General features: G+C 52.6%; 2 protein-coding genes across 7 annotated transcripts in view; both read right to left on the bottom strand.

Annotated features, from left to right (window-relative positions):
• The window catches only part of LOC310826073 (uncharacterized protein), a 28,468-nt gene extending 25,957 nt beyond the window's left edge, over window positions 1-2,511 (bottom strand). For 2 of the 6 annotated variants that reach the window (XR_014555627.1, XM_083700591.1), the window contains exons 1-3: window positions 2,322-2,503; window positions 1,338-1,510; window positions 3-141 (exon numbers count right to left, since the gene is read on the bottom strand). The gene's annotated coding sequence lies outside the window, so the exon portion shown is untranslated. Of the gene's footprint in view, window positions 1-2; window positions 142-1,332; window positions 1,511-2,321 lie in introns of all 6 variants that reach the window. The other 4 variants (XR_014555626.1, XM_083700593.1, XM_083700592.1 and 1 more) reach the window with 4 other exon arrangements.
• Window positions 1-10,397, bottom strand: part of LOC310826051 (uncharacterized protein) — a 48,407-nt gene that overhangs the window by 24,159 nt on the left and 13,851 nt on the right. The window lies entirely within an intron of this gene.

Genomic DNA, 10,397 nt, shown 5'->3' with positions numbered 1-10,397 from the left:
ACCTGTGGCTTCCAGAAGCTGTCAGCATGCAACAGGGGTTCCAGCAACGGCTTCAACCCACTGGCTAAACCGGGTGAGGAAAGCTGATGGGTCTCAAATCCTTGGGGGGCTGGGGAATTCTGCTGCACCTGAAGTCAAGCCCTGGTGGATGGAGAGGAGGAGAACAACCGTGAATCCCACAGTCCAGAAGGCAGATTCTGCCCGTGCGGAAGAGGAGGAACATGAAGGGCAGAGGGGGCACGTCCACCTGGAGGCTTGTTATCTAGTCCCAGGGTTACTCTGACATTGAATTATATATAAATTACAGTATTCAAATGCGCCTGCTCCCACTTCATATTCTGATATTACTCTACTCTGCTTGTCTGTTTCTTACTTGAGTGCTGTTTTGGTAAGCTAAGTCAGGGTTTTACTGTGAGTTACCTTTTTGCTATTTTTGGATCCTGTTATGCTTATCAGTCTTCGGCTGCGCAAAGAGGGAGGACTGCGCAGCACCCCTTCAGCGAGGCGCCTGACCCAGCTTCTGCCTTAGCCTCTTCATCCTGCTGCCCTTGGCGCTGTTATCCCAGAAGCCAGAACAGCCACACAGTATCCCAGAAGCCAGATTCCTCTTGCTGTTCTGGCTTCTGGGATTCAAATTTTTTTTCCCTTGGATTCCTCCCCAAAAAACTAGGTGTGCCATAGAGTGAAAAATACGGTAGGTACCGCTCCGGCGGGAAGGTAAACGGCGTTTCCGTGCGCTGCTCTGGTTTGCCAGAAGCGGCGTAGTCATGCTGGCCACATGACCCGGAAGCTGTACGCCGGCTCCCTCGGCCAGTGAAGCGAGATGAGCGCTGCAACCCCAGAGTCGGCCACAACTGGACCTAACGGTCAGGGGTCCCTTTACCTTTACCTATATGTACTGTAAGCTGCCCAGAGCGGCTGGGGGAAGATACTAATACTATAACGTCTAGAGTGGTACCTCGTGTTACAGGCGCTTCAGGTTACAGACTCTGCTAACCCAGAAATAGTACCTTCTGTTAAGAACTTTGCTTCAGGATGAGAACAGAAATTGCATGGCGGCAGTGGGAGGCCCCATTAGCTAAAGTGGTACCTCAGGTTAAGAACAGTTTCAGGTTAAGAACGGACCTCCAGAACGAATTCAGTTCTTAACCCGAAGTACCACTGTACTATTATTATCATCTTGTGATTTTTTGTAGTTATTTTGGAATTCGTACTGCAATATTAGCTCACAAAATGTTATGGGTAGAGAAAATCACAGGGTTGCCATAAACTATAATCCCACCCACAAACTCTCATTCACATACAGTGTGTAAATTTGGGAATGTCACAGACCTCACCTGTGCTAACACTGGCAGTCTTTGGCCTGCACAGGCACACCCGGTGTGTAGAGCCTCCAGCCCCAGGCACTGTCTATCCTGAAAATGGGTCCTTTGACTGGGAAGATTCATGCAGTCGCTGTCATCGGATGATGAAGGATTGTATCTCAGCTTGTCAGTCCCTCTGACATTGCCTACAAAGAATAGGGGGAACAGAAATGCTTTTGAGGTGCAACTTCTGTATTAATCCTGAGCGCCATTCCATGGACTCTGCCCCCCTGTTTCTGATGACAGGTGTACATTATCCTCACCCTCAGCGGAAAAGACATTAAAGATGGAAGCCTGAGAGAGAGGAAAAGGTTTCTGGCTGCTTCCACCGCCCTTGGCCCCCCCTGCACCCAGAGGCCCCCTTGACTCACCCCTCGCCATGCGCCCCCATCTCTCCATTCGGAGGGGCCCCCCAAGACGAGCAAGGGAGGGACAGGGGGGTCTCTATCCAGGCGCCTCCCGCACCCCTTAACCCTTTCCTGGCCCGCTTCTCCGCGCCCTATGGACTCCTCGTGGGTGGGCGCCCCATTTCCGCCCCTTCGCAGCACGCGCGCCGGGATCCAGGCCCCACGGAAGGCGCTTGGGGGAGCTGGAGGGGTCTCTGGGTCCTCGTCTCCTCCCTCCTCCTCTCCCTGCCCTTGCCCCCCCATCCCTGAGTCTCCCCTGCACCCAGACGCCCCCTTGGCTCACCCCTCGCCCTGCGCCCCCATCTCTCCGTCCCTATTGCCCCCCAAGACCAGCAAGGGGGACAGGGGGGTCTCTATCCTGGCTTCTCTCCGCGCCCCAGGGATGCCTGCGCGGGGGGAAAGGGGGCCAGGGAGTCCTCGTGGGTGGGCGCCCCATCTCCGCCCCTTCGCAGCACGCGTGCCGGGATCCAGGCCCCACGGAAGGCGCTTGGGGGAGCTGGAGGGGTCTCTGGGTCTTCTTCTCCCCTCTCCCCCCCCGGGACCCCTTTACCTCTTTCTCCTCGCTCCCGATTCTCCTTTCCTGCAACATCCACGGGGGGGGGGGTCCCCTGCCTCCTCCCTCCCCTTTCAGAAAGCGGCCCCCCCAGAGCTACGGGGCGGAGCAGCAATCCGGAGTGGAAGCTCCACTTCCGGGAGAAGAAGGGAGGGTGGGAGGGGGCTCAACCCCCCCCCTCATTCCCGGAGCAGGAGCCGGATTGGAGGAGGAGGAGGAAGGGGGAGGAATGTTTGGGGGCGGGATCTGGGGTTGGGGGGCGGGGTGAGAGGAGGATGTGCCGGGAGGGGAGGGAAAGAATTGAGGGGGGGGAGAGAGAGGAAATCCCCCCCTCCCGTCTTCCTTCTGGGATCAGGAGAGGGGGGAGGGGCTGATCCCGACAATCCAACAGCGAAGTCACAAAATGAGTTCTGCATGGAAATCAGATCAGAGTCCGAGTTCGGGTTTTGGCAACATGACAAGTCTGTCTGTCCGTCGGGATCCCTGAGGATTCCTGCTCCCTGCCTTTTCCGGGCCAGCCGGAGAGATCACTGGAAAGGGCGGATTTCTTGACTCCAGAATCCATCACCTCAGACCCCTTTCATTCAGGCATAGAGATCTGCCCTTTGGGCCAGTCTGCTAGGATCATGTGGATCACCAATGGATCATATGAACCATCCATGATGTCATACCCATCTCACGGAGGGGGGGGGCTCAGGAAGAATCTCCTGCCACGTGACTGGGGGAGTCTGGGGGCTGACGGGGGTCAGACAGGGCTGCTGTTTTGCTCTCCTTCCTATTTCAGCTCAGGTTTTCCTGGCAGAAGTTCTATTTCATCCCGAAATGGGTGGATTCATTGAGGAAACGGAGCTAAGCGGAAGCATCAGTTGCAAAGAGGCAAATGTGTATACTTTGTAACCACGCAGTGAGTTGTGTTGCAAAGGCCATTTGCAGAAAGTTTCTGATAAGGAAAATTCTGGGTTGAGAGTCTCCTCAACAGCTCAGCTCATCGGGGTCCAAGTCCCCTGCGGGTCCGTGCGGTCAGCAAAAGAAGGAAATTCCAGCGAAGCAATTTGGAGCAAAACAGCAGTCAGTAGACTGAGATTCTTGATTGTTGTGCAACAGGTTCAACAACAGCGAGTGATCCCAGAGCAGGGGGCGACACTGACATTTAAAATTTTCCCACCATATCCCAGAATAGAGTTCTCACAGCATCATCAATATATCTTTTTTCAGGGCCTGCAAGACGGAGCTGTTCTGCCTGGCCTTTCGCCAAAGCACAGTCCGACCCCCCCCCCCCTCTCCTTCTGTAATCTTCATAGAACCCCAACCCGATGGTTGCCATTAATTTGATTCTGAATTGATTCTAGAATGTATTTTAATTAATTGACTGTGCAATTTTCTGTACACTGGGCTATTTTTACCTGTTGTTAGCCGCTCTGAGCCCGGCTTTGGCCAGGGAGGGTGGGATACAAATAAATTTATTGTTATTGTTATTGTTATTATTATTACAGTGGGATGAAGATCATATGAACTTAAGGCATTTGCAAACAACCTGGTAATAAGGGTAGTGATACGGAAGGAGAGGGGGGGCACCTTTCCCACCTCCTCCTCCTCCTCAAAGGGGGCCCGAGGCGATGACCTCGGCGGCGCCCAGCTCCTGAAACCCCCTACACCGTTGCACAAGCACCACACTATACCCCTCCACTTTCTCTTTATACGGGCGAAATAAGCCCATCTTTCTTATGCCTTCCTTTCGCCCTATTTTAACATGAGTTGACCGTATCAAACTACGTCCTCCATTGACTATAATGGCCGCGCCTTAGCCAATCAGAAGCATGCATTCCCCTGCAGCAGCTAGCTCAGGGAGCCCTTGCACGCCTCATTTAACCTCCTGACAAGTTGCTGACGGCCCCCCCCCCCCCCGCTGCGAGAACAATGGAACCGAAACCAGCGACCTCGTAAAACTGTCAAAATCTTGTTACAATGTATCCATTTGTTTCCGTTTTCAATATGCAATATACACTTGACCGGCAAAGGGGCCGAAAGCTTCGGAAAATGATATAAAATCAACCAAAGCTCCGATTTTCTCCATTTTGACGTCGTTATACTCCGTTCTCTCTGGACTCCATGTTGTTGCCCACTTCCATAATCCCCTGAGCGACAGGTCACGTACTCAGGAAGACCCTAATCCGGTCGGATCGTTCTGCCAAACCCTTCCTCCGGGCAATGCCGGGTGGCAGACGATGCATATCTGTTCCATTGTTCCGTCATCACCTGTACTCAGGAAACATTTATCCATGCTTATCTATGTATATTCCCCTCTCTGCATATTCCCCCCTCCCTTCCTGAAGTGCTGATCTGTGAAACCCCACCTTTCTGTAATGTATTCATGACGTTTTTCCGTGTAACCCAACCTTCCCATAATGTATTCATGACGTTTTCTGCACTGTATCCTGGGACTTGGAGGGAACTTTTAAAAGTTTATGTCGCCCCATTCTCGGGGTTCAATCACGCCTTGAACCTGTTGGCCAATAAACTCGGATCTCCGCATCTTGCTCCGTCTCCGGCTGAACTCATTTCTTCCGCTAGGACCCGCGGACTTAGTCCGACGAGCTGGGTGGCAGGGCAACTCCGCACCCGGAATTTACCGTAACATTTGGCGCCCAACGTGGGGCGGGCGGTACTCCCGTGTTGCTGACCGGGGGCCCCGAAATCTTCAGCCGGCTCCGGGCCACTTTGCCCGGGAAGATCCTGTGGACCTCCGGCCATCCTCCGGGCGGTAATCGAACGTCCCAAGGGTTCAGCCGGGGAGCAAAGGGAATCCGGCCGGCTTATTCATCGATCCCGGGATCGCCGTAGAAGACGCGTGAGTATAGGAAAAGTAAATCCAGTGCACTGGTGGGAAGGGGGTGGAAATCTCCTGGCAACTGAATTCTCTGCCCTCCTCTCTATCGCTCCTTCTTGCCTGTCTCTTGGTCTAATTGGTGAGAGAGACCGTGGACCGCTGCTCGACCCAAAAGGGGGGTTCTGAGCTCTATCTCTTTCTCTATATTTCTCCAGCCAGCCGCACCAATTGGGGCCCGAAAGTAAGACGGAGAGACCCGACTTGAAAGATAGCCGACTCTCCGCAACGGGTATCCCAGTTGAAAGCAAGGGGTTGGAGTTCTTTTTCCGAACTTCCCAAGCGTCCTTTCTAGGGGGCAGGAAGTGGTCTTGCTTTCTATCCTAATCCCAGCCGCACCGGTCGGGCTACGTACCACGTGTATCGTAAGCCCGCTTCCGAAAGCAAGGGGGATTTTCGACCCGAAATTCTATCCAGGGACCACCCGATCTGGCACCGCACGGCGCGGGCATTCAGTAGGGCCCCTTTTCCTGAGATTGACGATAGGTAGGAGGTTGCCAGGAGGGATAGCCCATGAGGAATTGGGAGGGATCGGCAGAGTGGAAAGGGACCCCAGGTTATTGATTAAGGAAATAGGAAGGAATACCGGATAGCTAGAGCTCTTTAAAAAACCCTCTAAGGAAGTTGCCAAGCGACTAAAGACCCCTCTTTACTATAAATCCCTATATTAAGTATATCAGTTACCAACCCTTACCACCCTTTCTCTTCCCTCTTTCTGTCTAGACACGCGTAAAACATAAAATGGGTACCCAGGCTTCCAAACGCGAGCGGGCTCACTCTGGGAAGAAGGCTTCTAGAAAGCCATCTCAGTCTCAGAAGGACCCTGACTCTCCTCTCCAATTTGTCATCACGTATTGGAGGATTATTCCTGGCCACAGATTATTATCGAAGCAAAAATTAGAGGACCTCTGTTCTGAAATCTGGCCCGCCAGCACCGCCTCCGCCAAGCCCGAATTGCGTTGGCCGGCAGGGGGTTCGTTCAATGAAGAACGCTTAAACCACCTAAATAAATACTTGATGGAGGAAAAACCCCGGCAGCTGGAATATCTGGCTACCTTCGAGACCGTAAAGGGATTCCTCCAAGCCCCGGAAGGGACTGCATCCTACCAGCTACCTATATTGAATCCCGGACGACAGCTCATGCCCCCCCCTTACGAAGGGCACTCCGTAGACGATGATGTACAACAGGCCCTGATTCCCTTTTACTATAGAGGACCACCACCGCCACCGCCTAGTAGCAACTCAAGTAGTGATGACGATACGGGGGATGAAGGGACACAAAGCAATGAGAACAAAAGAGTCACAAGGCTACAGGCTAAAAGGGACCAGAAAGACCCCGGACAGGCAAAAACTAAAATTCCCCCCTCAACGCTTCGCACCACAGTTGAGGACCCCACCCAGGCCAGAAGGAGCCCCCTCCCCTCAGAATCTCGTGTGCCCACTGCAGAACTTCTAGATCTCTGTACAGAAACTCCAGGAAGCTCGGATCAGGTGAGCTCTACCGTGAGCTCTACCGCGGTCCAGATGCCCCTAAGGGCTTTGCCGATTCCACCTCTCCAACCTGATGGACCCCCGCGGATGGTTTATACACATCAACCCTTCTATACCTCAGACCTCGTAACTTGGTCAAACCAGATGCCCTCTCTAAGGGACGACCCCGACAAATGCCACCGCCAGATCAGCGCCATCTTTTCCACCCATAACCCCACCTGGCCAGATGTACATGTCCTTCTGAACGCCCTCTTCAACGAGGCAGAGAAGGCGGATATTCTAACGAAAGCGGGGGAAGCAATAGAATCACCCGACTATCAGAGGGGACGGCCCCAAGGATTGCAGGCTCTCACAGCACAATGCCTCCGAGTAGAGCCTGCATGGGATTACAACACCACCAACGGGATCTGGTACCTGAACCTATTTAAGAAAGCCATTCTAGACGGCGTAAAGGCTGCCGGGCAACGCACCGTAAATTGGACCAAAGTCCAGACGATAATGCAGGGACCAAACGAACACCCGTCTGATTATTATACCAGATTGGTTTCTGCCATCAAGACGTGGGGAGGGATAGACCCCGAGAATACACAGCATGAAGTAATCGTTAAAGGTTTCTTCAAGGATCAGGCTTGCCCGGACATTAGGAAAGCTCTAAATCTCCAAATTGGATACGATGGAAAGAGCGTAAGCGAAATCTTATCCATTGCCAAATCCGTTTACAACTCTCGAGATGAACGAAGGAAAAAGGAAACGAAATCCGAGGCCGAACAAATTCTGGCCTTAAGCATGGAAACTACTTATGGCCCTAATCGAGGTAGAGGTCTCAACCGAGGTAGGGGAGTCCGGGGTGGAGGACCTCCAAATCCCTATAGACAATGGGGGCCAGGTACCGGGGGGTGCTATTACTGCCAAGAGGAGGGACACATAAAAAGATTCTGCCCCTACCTCAACACACCATCCTATGGGGGGCAGGACTCCAAGCCATTTCCTACCCGAACGAACTATCCTCATCTTCCCTCGCAATCCAATCTAACCCAGGGGCACGCTAACCACCAACCGGAGGGCTACACCCCGCCATTGCATCCGAACCAAATGCCTCAGACCCAACGACCTCAACTGGGCCCTAGAACTCAAATGCCAGCCAGAGACGCGCCTACTCACCCTTGGACAAACGCCACGGCTCCCCCCTTGCACCCCCCAAACCAGCCGCCACCTGATGGCCAAGACACTTATTGACAACTAGAAGGGGATCCCAGTCAAAGTCCAACCCAGACCATCTGCCCCGTGATAACATTGTCACCTGAAGATCCTGTCTGCACTATCGAGATCGATGGCCACCCCTATCAATGTCTGCTGGACACAGGGGCTACATATTCCACCCTAACCGATAGTCATCTGGAACCAGGGACAGTGACCAAGAAAGTAATGGGACTAGACGGGATACCCCGCACTTGCCCACTCTCACAACCGGCTAAAGTAACCCTTGGACCCCTACTAGCAGAACACACCTTCCTTTTGACTAGCAGTCCCGTTAACCTCCTCGGCAGAGATCTCCTTTGTAAACTCAACGCCACCATAAAATGTTCCTCGGACGGCATCTACCTATATATGCCTGAGGACTCCATCCCCACGTTCCGGGGTATCGTACAGGAAGCGAGATTGGACCGTCAGTTTCCCGAACTCCCCCCGGAATTAGAGAACGAATTACCCCCTTCCTTGTGGGGCACTGAATCAACCTCTGTCGGACTCCTAATATCGGCCACTCCCGTTAAGATCACCTACAGAACCGACCTGCCCTTTCCTTGTACCAAGCAATACCCCTTGCCTAAAGAAGCCATCGAAGGATTAACACCCATGATTGAGGACTTCCTCGAGAAAGGGATCCTAGTTCCATGTGCCTCGCCCTGTAATACCCCCGTACGCCCTGTGAAGAAGCCCTCGAAGGAGGGAGCCCCAGTCCGATACCGCTTTGTCCAGGACCTGAGACTAGTAAACCAGTTTGTAATACCCCGACACCCAGTGGTGGGTAACCCGAACTCTCTCCTAAACGCAATTCTGGCAGGAACAACCTGGTACTCGGCCGCGGACTTATGCTCCGCCTTCTTCAGCATACCCCTGGACCCAGCTAGCCAATTCCTTTTCGCTTTTACCTGGGGACCCAGTCAGTTAACTTGGACAAGGCTACCCCAGGGATATGTAGAATCACCTGCTATATTTTCAGCCATCTTACACCAAGATTTACAGGACATCCATCTCCCTGCAAGCTCCGCCCTCTTGCTTTACGTAGATGATCTCTTACTATGCTCTACTAGTGAGGAGGCATGCAAAATAGACACTAAACACCTCCTATCTGAACTAGCGAGGAAGGGACATAAAGTGTCCCCAAAGAAACTCCAATACTGTAAACAAGAAGTAAAGTACCTCGGGCACATCTTGGGAGTGGGTACCCGAAGTCTCGCCACCGACCGAGTTGAAATGGTCACAAAAATTCCCCTCCCAAAAACAAAGCGACAGTTGCGCGGCTTCCTTGGTATGGCCGGCTTTTGTCGAGCATGGATTGCTGGCTACGGCGAAATAACGAAGCCTTTAACCGCCATGACCCGCCAGGACCACCCAGACACATTGGTCTGGGAAGAGGAAGCTTATAAATCCTTTGAACGTTTAAAACGAGAACTGAGATCCGCCCCTGCCCTGGGACTGCCCGACTACCAGGTCCCCTTTAACTTATTCATTCATGAACAGATGGGAGTTGCCTCAGGCGTCCTAACCCAACCCTTTCGGGACCAGGAAAGGCCAGTAGCCTATTACAGTTTACAACTTGACACCACAGCAAAGGGGGCAGTCAGTTGCCTAAGAGCTATCGCTGCTGCTGCACTCCTCCTTGAGAAAGCTCAAGAAACCGTCTTGGGCCATGAGATCACAATTCATGTGCCCCACTCGGTCTCAACCCTCCTAACCCTAAAAGGATGTCACCATTTCTCAAACTCCCGCCTCAACCGGTACGAGGCACTTTTATTAACCCCGTCTAATGTCAAAATTAAGCGTGTCAATTCCCTAAATCCAGCCACCTTGCTACCCCTCCCTGACGATGGCACTCCGCATCATGACTGCGCTACCATAGTCCGGCAAGCCAAAAAACCCCGGGAAAACTTAGATCACCTTCCTCTGGAAAATGCGGACTTAATAATGTATACCGATGGCAGTTCTAAAGTTATTGATGGGGTAAGGAAGACTGGGTATGCAGTGGTCTCCGACTTCGAAGTACTAGAATCAAATCCCATCAACCCACAATACAGTGCCCAAGCCGCCGAGTTAATTGCGCTTATACGCGCCTGTGAGATTGGCGAAGGGAAAAGGGTAACCATTTATACAGACAGTAAATACTGTTTCGGCTTAGTACATACAACCGGCCAAATTTGGCTTCAGAGAGGTTTCCTGACCGCCGCCGGATCCCAAATTTCACATGCCGCCTTGGTAGAACGACTTCTGACGGCAATTCACTTACCCGCCGCGATAGCCGTTGTTCACTGCAAGGCCCATACCAAAGGTAGGGACTTGGTCTCCAAAGGAAATAGACGAGCTGATAAAGCCGCACAAATAGCTGCCCTTCGCATCCCTAACAACGACTCTGAATTCCAAGCATTGCAGCTACCCACTGACCTAGACTTAACAGAAATTTACAAATCTGCCCCAGAGGA

This window comes from Podarcis gaigeae, assembly GCF_964106915.1.
Source record: "Podarcis gaigeae genome assembly, chromosome: 10".
In the NCBI taxonomy this organism is placed as follows: Eukaryota; Metazoa; Chordata; class Lepidosauria; order Squamata; family Lacertidae; genus Podarcis; species Podarcis gaigeae.
This window is presented reverse-complemented; position numbering and strand designations above follow the sequence as displayed.